This window comes from Quercus suber, unplaced genomic scaffold, assembly GCF_002906115.3.
Source record: "Quercus suber isolate HL8 unplaced genomic scaffold, Cork oak 2.0 scaffold_189, whole genome shotgun sequence".
NCBI classification, from domain to species: Eukaryota; Viridiplantae; Streptophyta; class Magnoliopsida; order Fagales; family Fagaceae; genus Quercus; species Quercus suber.
The window spans coordinates 1,048,570-1,058,230 of NW_027069647.1; the positions used below are offsets into that span (position 1 = coordinate 1,048,570).

Here is a 9,661-nt window from a genome sequence, read left to right on the forward strand (position 1 = left end):
ATCTTATTTAACTATTATTTTATAAATTTTACTGTATTTTTTTATATTATTATAATTTTATTATATTATTTAGTTTATTTAAAACTATTTTTTTTAAATTTTAATTCTAATTAAATAAGTTGTTTCCAAATAAATCTTTATAATAAAAAAAAAAAGCAAAAACATTGTGTCTTAAAGCTACGGCATAATATACAAGTCTTTCGAAATGAAAAAAAACAAATGCATTATTATGGGTTATTTATTTCAAAGATTCTGACACTGAAAACGCTATATGAATGATGGTTGGTTGGTAGAATCCGTGAAGATAGTAGTTTGTATTTTAATATGACGTTGGGATGGTGAAGTGGGCATTTGATGAAGTTTTCTCTGTTGTTTCCCTTTTAAAACTTCCAGTTTTCACACTTTCAGTCGGGGAAAAAAAAACACGCTTAACACCAATTTTCAAAAGCAAACAGTTACGGATAATGAAAGTTGCAAGCCAACAAGAGACACGCTATGGGCCAAAATAGCTAACTATTTTTTTTTTCTCAACTATCTAGTTAGTAGTTTCAGTTTTGAAACTATATTATTTAGTAGCACCTCGAGTCTTAGAGGCTCGATGTTGGCATAAAAATCGAGTTTCTAAACTCGAGGTCCAATAAAAAAAAAAATTTATAAATTCTAAGTCTGTAACCAGCGAAAATACCAAAAACAAATTTCAAAAATTCAAATCCATGCATCTCAATCCAAACTCAGATCAGAGGAAGGGAAAGAGCTCAGAGGGAGAGAAGGAGCTCACCTCACCAGCCAGGCGCGGCCGCGGCTGGCGCGCGGTCTGGGCGGCGCGCTGCCTGGGCGTCGCGCGGTCTGGGCGTCGCGCGGCCTGGGTCGCGCGACGCCCAGGCCGCGCGCGACCCAGGCCGCGCGACGCCAGGCTCGCGCGCCTGGGCTCGCGCCCGCGCCTGGGTCGCGCGGCCTGGGTAGTGATCCGATCTGGATTTCTCCGTTTTTTTTTTTTTTTTTTTCTGCGTTCTTCTCATTCTGGTTTTTTTTTTTTTTTTTTTTTGTTTCTCTGGCTTATCCCCCTTCTCTGTTCTGGTTTATGTTTTATTGGGTTGGACCTCGAGTGTTAAAAACTCGATTTTTATGTGCCAACATCGAGCCTCTAAGACTCGAGGTGCTACTAAATTATATAGTTTCAAAACTGAAACTACTAACTAGATAGTTTGAGAAAAAAAAATAGTTAGCTATTTTGGCCAACGCTATGTCAGCAAACTCAAACTCAAAGACTAACGCTATGTTTGGAAATGGGAGAAGGTAAGAGAAAAGAAGGGAAGAGTAAGGAAGGGACGTCATTTCTTTTGTTTGGTTGTAAAGTAGAAGAGAAAAGTGAACGAGGCGGAGTAATGATATTTCCGTGAGGCCCACTGGTACCCGCCCAATTTGGGCGGAAATGGAAAGGAGGTAGAGAATTAATTACATGAGCTCTACGACTTAACATTTTAAAGAAATTACAAGTATTTTAATATGAACCAAATTTAGTTACAAAATTAATTGTAGTCTTAAATTACAACTTTACTCAATATATTTTTATTGGAGATGAATTTTGAGAAATCTACTATTGAATTACATCTTCTTCTTAGAGCATTCACATCAGCTCTTTTATAAATGTGTAAAATACACATTTTGACCACTTTTACACATTTTGAACCAAAAAACCCTTTACATCAGTTCTTTTAAAATCATTTAAACTTGTGTAAAATTATAAAAGAGCTACAGTACCCGTGTAAATTTACACGGGCACTGTAGCTCATGTATTTATTTTTTTCATAGTTTTTTCTCTCTCCTTTCTAACTGACACTCAGCTCCCTCTCTATCTCAGATGCTGCCCTCTCTTTCTCTCCACAATCCTTTCAACCTCAGTTCTCTTTACCTGTCTCACATCTCTCTCTCGTTCAAAGCATGCCACCGGAGTTCACAGCGTGGCGAGATCGACCCTGTGGGTCACAACGTGGCGGCGATGTTCGATGATCGATGATCGATGGTGGCGATGATCGATGATCGATGGTCGATGAGCGTGGCGAGGTCTCGATGATCGATGATCGATGGCGGCGATGATCGATGGCGGCGATGATCGATGATCGATGGCGGCGATGATCGATCGATGATTTTTTCTTTGATTTTAGGTGGAGATCGGGGTTGATTTGATGTTGCTTTTTATTTTATTTTGGTTGATCTGTGTAGGTTAATGGCTTTTGGTTTCTGATGATGGTGGTGATGGTGGTTGGGTGGTGATGGTGGCTGTTGATTTGATGTTGATTTTTCTTTAATTTTGGGTGGAGATTGAGGTTAATCTGATGTTGATTTTTCTTTGATTTTGGTTGATCTGTGTGGGTTAATGGCTTTTGGTTTCTGATGATGGTGGTGATGGTGGCTGGGCGGTGATGATGGTGGCTGTGGGTCTGTGAGAGAGAGGGGCAGTGAGGGAGTAATAATAAAAAATTGTAAAATAATGAATATTTTATTGAATAAATGTGGAAAATAGATAAACTGATGTGGGTGTATTGAAAAAGTGGACGTGTAAAATAGAAAAAGTAGGTTTTTTCATGTAAAATAGACATAAAATTTACAAGAGCTGATGCGAATGCTCTTATATCCTCCATGCTTGCAAAATTTCTAGAAAACTAAAGATCAATAGCTACGTTATCAATAAATTGTTTAAATTGTAAATTTTTATAATTTAAAATTATGCATAAAATATAAGCATGTAGATCATATAGTAAAAAATATCCAATTAACTCAAAATTTGATATGTTAATTAAGAACGTAAAGAATATGCAATTCATTGGTTAGATTTTCAAAATATATAGTAATATTTATTTTATTAAGCAAGATTGTAACCTAGCTAAACTTTGTTCTTCTAATATATGAATTTTCTTATCATTAATAAGGGTACAAAGAAATCTCTTCTCTTTGCATACAAACAAGGGAAAGATAAAACTCTTACATTTTTTTTTTCCTTTCCTTTCTTTCCTCTGACCAAACACATCAAAGGGAATTGTTTTCTTTTCTTTTTCCTCTCTCTTTATCTTTCATTCATCTTTTCCTTTCTTTTTCCTTTCCATAGCTACAACCAAACACCGTGTAAGATTATATTTGGTTGAGTAGAAGGGGAGGGAAGAGAAGAGAAAGGAAAAAGGGGAAGGGAGAGGAAAAAGAGTGGAGAAAGCAATTAAAGTACTTCCTAACCACCCTCGACGAAAAAGCGCTTAGAAAATAAGGGGAGAAATGAAAAAAGATGTAATGTATTTTACACTTCTATCCTTTTAATTATAAATTAATAAGGATATAAAAGTCATTTCACCAAAAAAAAAAAAAAATCAAAGCCTATTTTAGGAGGGGAGAAATAATGGATTCCACAAAATCATTTCCCTTTCATTCTTCCTCTTTTTGTTTTTCTTTCTAACAAACAAAGGAACGTCATTCCTCTCTCTCTCTCTCTCTCTCTCTCTCTCTCTCTCTCTTTTTTTTTTTTTTTCTTGAAGCTAAATTCTAGAGATAATGTTAAGTTAATGTTGATATATGAGTGTGTGTTATATATATTATTATTGTTGTTTAAATTTAAATTTTTGTACAGTAATTAAACAAACTAGTAAGTTGCCTGTGCGATGCATGAATTATTTTTGATATTTTATGTAAGACATTTTAGGAATTTGCAATATATTATAAAGAAAAGTAAACTAAATTAGAATAAAGAACATATATATTTGAGATATTAAAAATTAGTTTAGTAGCTTCATTGTACTTTTGAGAATTCTCAAGGATATATATATATTTTTTTAATCATGAAATGAAAAAAAAAAAAAAAAAAAAGAGTAACAACACCATGAAAATCAACTAATTTCTGTTGTGTTCACAGATTGCATAACACGAAATGAAAGCATGCCCAATTCTCTTACCTTCTTCCACTCATTAATAATGCTATATTAAGACATGATGTAGACAAGTGCATATACATGTGTCTCATAGATATATAATTTAAAACCATGATAAAACATGACTTTACATTGCATATCAAATATTCTCTCTACTTATATACCTAAAACAAAAATTATCCAATCACATTACCCAAACTAACATCATATTTAAGCCCCTAATTAAAAAAAAAAAAAAATTATCCTTAGGAGTTTCGGCAGCTTGATAGTAGGGATTCGGATCCTCTCCATTTCATTAGAAATGGGGAGAGTCCAGTTAAGGGCTGAGATTGATTTAAAATAAATCTATGGCCTAAAATATGCCATGTCATTTAAAGCACTAACAGGAGACTTAACTGAGTAAAAAGCTAAACTCACGTTTTCTTCTTTAACTCTCTATCCCTCTCCTCTCTGTTTCTCTCTCCCTCCCATCAAACCCAGCGATGGTCAAGCTTCTCCAGTTCTCCTTGCACCTACACACAGTTGTGCAACAACTGTGTTTCAGCCATCCACCACAACTGTGTTTCAGCCATCCACCTCTGTTTCTAAAGGAAATTTTGATATCAAATTTATGTTTTTTTTTTCCTTTCTTTTCTTGTTATCTTTGCCAAGATCATACCTTTCTTCCATTTATAGCACGAAATATTATGCTTTTCTTTAATTGAATTTTTTCCCCTTCTTTGCTATAGATTTGGGGTAACTGTAGTTGGTGTATGATTCTCTCTCTGTTTTTTTTTTTTCTTTATTTATTTATTTATTTATTTTGTTTACCGAACGGTCCGAACCCCTTGGATCTCTTTTTGTTTCACTTTTGATTGGCTTGATGATTGAGTTTTATTATTAAGTATAAAGCTTGATGATCTTCGAAGGGGATTCAGCAATGGTCATCACTACTTTAAATCAAAATAATGCTGGCCTTTCATCTTACAGTGTTGTCATTGAAGACATCCGCAGTCAAGTTTTGGTTTTTCAGTCCTTTGCATTTACTCATACTAGTCGTTCTTGTAATTGTGTGGCTGATGCTCTAGCAAGAAAAGCAAAAGGTTTTAGGAGTACTCATTCTTTAATAATCAATTCTTGTAAACACAAAACCAAACTACCAGCATAGATTTGAAGAGACCCATCACACTCCAACTATAAGCAGTCACTTATTCAATCACAGGCATTCGGGTCATACCCATAAATCCCAAATTTCAAATCAAAGCAAAATCATCAAGCTTTACACTCAACAAGAAAACACAGTTATCAAACTGTTCAAAATTGAAAGAAAATGAGACCCAAGGGTAAAAAGAGAGACTGAGATGGGAGAGACTCATACACCTACTACAGTTACCACAGATCTAAAGCAAGGAAAGGAAATTTTTTCAATCAACGAAAGGTATAATCTTTAGTGCTATAAATGAAAGAAAAGGATGCTCTTTGACAAAGAAAACAAGATAAGAAAGAACAAAACCATATATCAGATCTAAATTTGGATGGGGCGTTTTATTGCTTTCTGAACAGTACCCATATATCAAATCTTCAAAACACCCCATCCAAACACACATATATCTTCAAATCTTCTGAACGTTCAAAACGCAGACCCATGAACACCATCCATATATCAAATCTTCAAAATTTGAACTAAGATTTTTTTTGGGTGGGGTTTAGAAAGCTGATATCAAATCTTCGGGGTGATTCCGGTCATAAGAACTGTCAGTTGCTGTGATGTGCGTGCAAGGAGAAGTCGGCCATGGCTGGGCTTTGTTGAGAGTGAGAAAGAAACTGAGATGAGATGAGATGAGAGGAGAGACCCCCAAAGAGTCAAATGAAAGAACACTTTGAAACTCACGTTTGTTTTCCTTGGCTCCGTTAAGTCTCCTTGAAATGTTAGGTCCAGTGTCTTTTAAATGATGTGGCATATTTCAAGACATAGATTTATTTTAGTTAAATCTCAGCCCTTAACTGGACACTCTCCATTTCAAAGAGAAATGGAGAGGATCCAAATCCGGATAGTAGTGGAAGGCTAATATGAAGAAAGTAGTGATTAACAGTCCACATTTTTATTTTTATTTTTTAATACTAATACAGTGGCTCAAGCAATCAATAAGATAACAGCCTTGACCATTCTTTTGGAATCTCACTCAACTTCGTGGAAGTTTCTCATCAATTATTACTTCTCAGTTTCCACATGACTTAAACTTAAGTCAGTCAATCTCTGTCAGATAAGATCATTGGAGTTTCAAAATTAAAAAACTTAAGACTTGAAAGATACGCCCAAGAATAGTGAGACGCGAGTGGGTTTATAAAACGGGACCTAATAGAGAGAATCATTCGTAGAGTGCAAGCAGTGTTAAAAAAAAAAATTAGTGCCTTGTTCAGTACGGAGATCTCTTGTTGTGTTCTTGGTTTCCCGGAGTTTCTAGTGAGGTATTATTGTATTTTTCAAATTTCTTGTGAACTTAATAAGTTTTGAGCATATACTTGGGCATTGCATTCTCTATTTTATTATAATATATAGATTGGTCTCTCTATGTTAGAGGGATTTTCACGAAATGACAAAATTTAAGTACAATGCTTTAGGTTTTGTTCATTGGTTCTTTTCTTAAGATTCAGTCATGTAACTATTTAACTAAAAAATATACTTTCATCCTATGAAAAAAAAAAAAAAAAGATTTGACATAGCGGAATTTTAAGATGGGAACCTAAGGAACGACACTTAAAAATTGTACTTAAGTCTTGCTCTTCATGAAATGAGTTGTTGTGTGATTAATTTTCTTGGGGCTTATATGGTTTTTTTTTTTTTTTTTTTTTTTGCTTAAGGTTATATTTAAATTTATTAACACATAGATAGTGATTTATCCAACAAATTATGGCAGATGTCATCCTTGTGAAGTGACTCAAAACTTTCATAGCAAACCAAGAAATGTATACTTGGTGTCCAAACTTCTATATTGCAGCCCTCAAGGCGTAAAAATTGTATCCTTAACTACATCGTTTCATTTTTACAGGATTGGAAGAGGGGTGATTGACCCTCAATTTTCAAACCATGTTAACTTTCATGGAGATGCTTACATCTTTGGTCACAGCTGCTGGTGTGATTGTACTATGTCCCTGGTAAAAGGACTCGTACCTTGCTCATTCCGCAATAATCTCTTCTCCATCTATGAAGAATATTTTTGTTCGCCTAAAATCACTCTCTTCTTTCGCACGGATTGTGGTCTCAGTGACAATCAAATGTATGATGTTGCCTCAACCTACCTCCGTACCAAGATTGTTGATTCATCAAAACATCTCAATGTTGGCAAAACCGTTAGGCAAGAGAGCCAACCTTTGATGTAGTACCGGGTGCAGAGGTTATTGATTCCTTTCAAGGCATTAAAGGGCTCAAATGGAAGTTACATGCAGAAAAAGGATTTGATGGCCGTGAATGTCGAAGATATTTTACGCTTTCCTTTGATAAGAAACTCAAAGAGGTTGTGCTAGAGTCTTATTTACCTGAAGTAATATCTCGTTCTAAGGCTATACAAGAATCAGAAAGGGTGTTAAAGCTTTATAGCCGTGATTTCGTCTATGGTACACCTGGTCGTGAATGGAGTTCTATTATTCTTGAACACCCAACTACATTTGAGAAGTTGGCAATGGACCCAGAGCAGAAGAGGATGCTCAAGGATGATCTGGACAAGTTTATTAGTAGAAAGGAGTGGTATAAGAAAGTTGGCAAGGCATGGAAGCGAGGGTATTTGCTTTACGGGCCTCCGGGTACTGGTAAATCAAGCTTGATTGCTGCCATGGCTAATTACCTCAAGTTTGATGTCTATGATTTGGACCTTACAAGCATACGCTCAGATTCAGCGTTGAGAAGGATATTTCTTTCCACATCTAATCGTTCAATAATGGTAATTGAGGATATTGATTGTGCAAAGTTGGAAGATCGAGATAAAGAGGAAAATTCTGATCTTCTGAAAAAGCCTAAGGTTAACTTTCTTTATTCTCATAAAAACTAGTATGGTGGTAATTAGATTATTATATATTTCAGACAGTTTCGTGTGATTCTTAGATAGATTTGATCTGCTAAAAATGTGTTGTGTTGTATGCTGAGGTCTGACATTAGATGTTTATTTCATTAAAATAGATTATAAGTGAAGCAAATATCCTCGCTTTCAATTATAAACTTATTTTTAATAGGAAAGAATGTTATAATTAAAATTTCTCCAAATCATTTGACTAGTTCTTTTAAATTATAGTGCAAATATATAGATATAGTACTTTCCTTTTGACAATATCTCTATCTAGCTATATAATTGAATGCGGTTCATTTAATTTTGTCAATATAGCTATCAGTTTTAGGACCTATGATTCATATTTTTCAATGACTCAAGCGTGTGTGCCAGTTTTTGTTTGATGTGGATATAATTTTTTTTTATGAGATAGTTAGCATAATGGTGTCGGTTTGGAAATTTTTTATTTAGTTTTTTGGCTGAAAACTTTTTTATAAAAGTTTATTAAAATATACTTATACATTGAAAAAAAAAAATTAAAAATATGAGAAAAAAATAGAAGAAAAAAGTAATTTTTAAAAACTGTACATAAAAGTTAAAACTTAAAAATGATGCCAAACTCTCCCGTCTAATTAGTTTCTACCATAGCAGAAGATTTTTCCTGCCTATACTATTGGGTTTGAGTTTAAGAATCAACAGTTTCCACCAAAAAAAAAAAAAAACAAACGAAGAAGAAGAAAAAGAAGAAAGGGGGAATAAGGTTGCATACCAAAATCATCTTTCCTAGAACCCATAGGAATTTGGAGTTTTGTTTGTTGAGCACAACTTCCACGTACTGAATACATATGTCATGATTCTGTATGTCAACAACTATTACCAGTACTATCACACTAGCTAATGCAAATGACTTTATCTTATGATTTCACTATAACAATATTTACGATCATGTTATTTTTTTAGTTCACATTATCCGGTTTATTGAACTTCATTGATGGAGTATGGTCAAGCTGTGGAGAAGAGAGAATTATTGTGTTCACCACCAATCATAAGGAGAAGCTTGAGAAGCTTGATCCCGCTTTGTTGCGCCCAGGCCGCATGGACATGCATGTGCACATGTCATATTTAATCATGGATGGGTTCAAGCAGTTGGTTTCTAACTATCTTGGTATCAATGGTGACCACCAACTCTTTGAAGTGATTAAGGCATTGCTGAAGAATAAACAAGTTACTCCAGCTGAAATTGCTGAGGAACTTTTGAAGAGTGAAGATCCCAATGTTGCTCTTCGAGGAGTCGTCGAATTTCTCGAGCAAAAGTAACTAGAGAATGGAATCATCGATCATTTGATGGGTTTATGGATATCAATTATGTGTGGGTATTGCTATGTATGCATTCTTATGTATCTCTTTATCATGGGTGTAGTACTTTTTGTATTTTGTGTGACTCTCTATCATGCAATATAATTTCTGTTTGTGATGAATAAATGTATGTATGTTCGAAAATTGGATGAATATGCTTAAGAATGTATTCAAAATTCAAACTAGTAATAAATTTTTTAAAAAATAGAATAAAATTTCTCACATGAAAAATTTATAAAATTAATAAAAACAATTTTAAAAAAAAAATAAGAGAGGAGTCATATGTAATTAAAAAATGCCGCTTATTTTTCAATTTTTTTTTGAACCACGAACAAATATTTGATTGAAGCATGCATATTTCAAAATAGTTTC

The 9,661-nt window shown here is 34.2% G+C and overlaps 1 pseudogene; it reads left to right on the forward strand.

Annotated features, from left to right (window-relative positions):
* The first annotated feature begins 6,902 nt into the window (after positions 1-6,902).
* On the forward strand, positions 6,903-9,415 carry LOC111990302 (AAA-ATPase At2g18193-like; annotated as a pseudogene).
* The last annotated feature ends 246 nt before the right edge of the window (positions 9,416-9,661 follow it).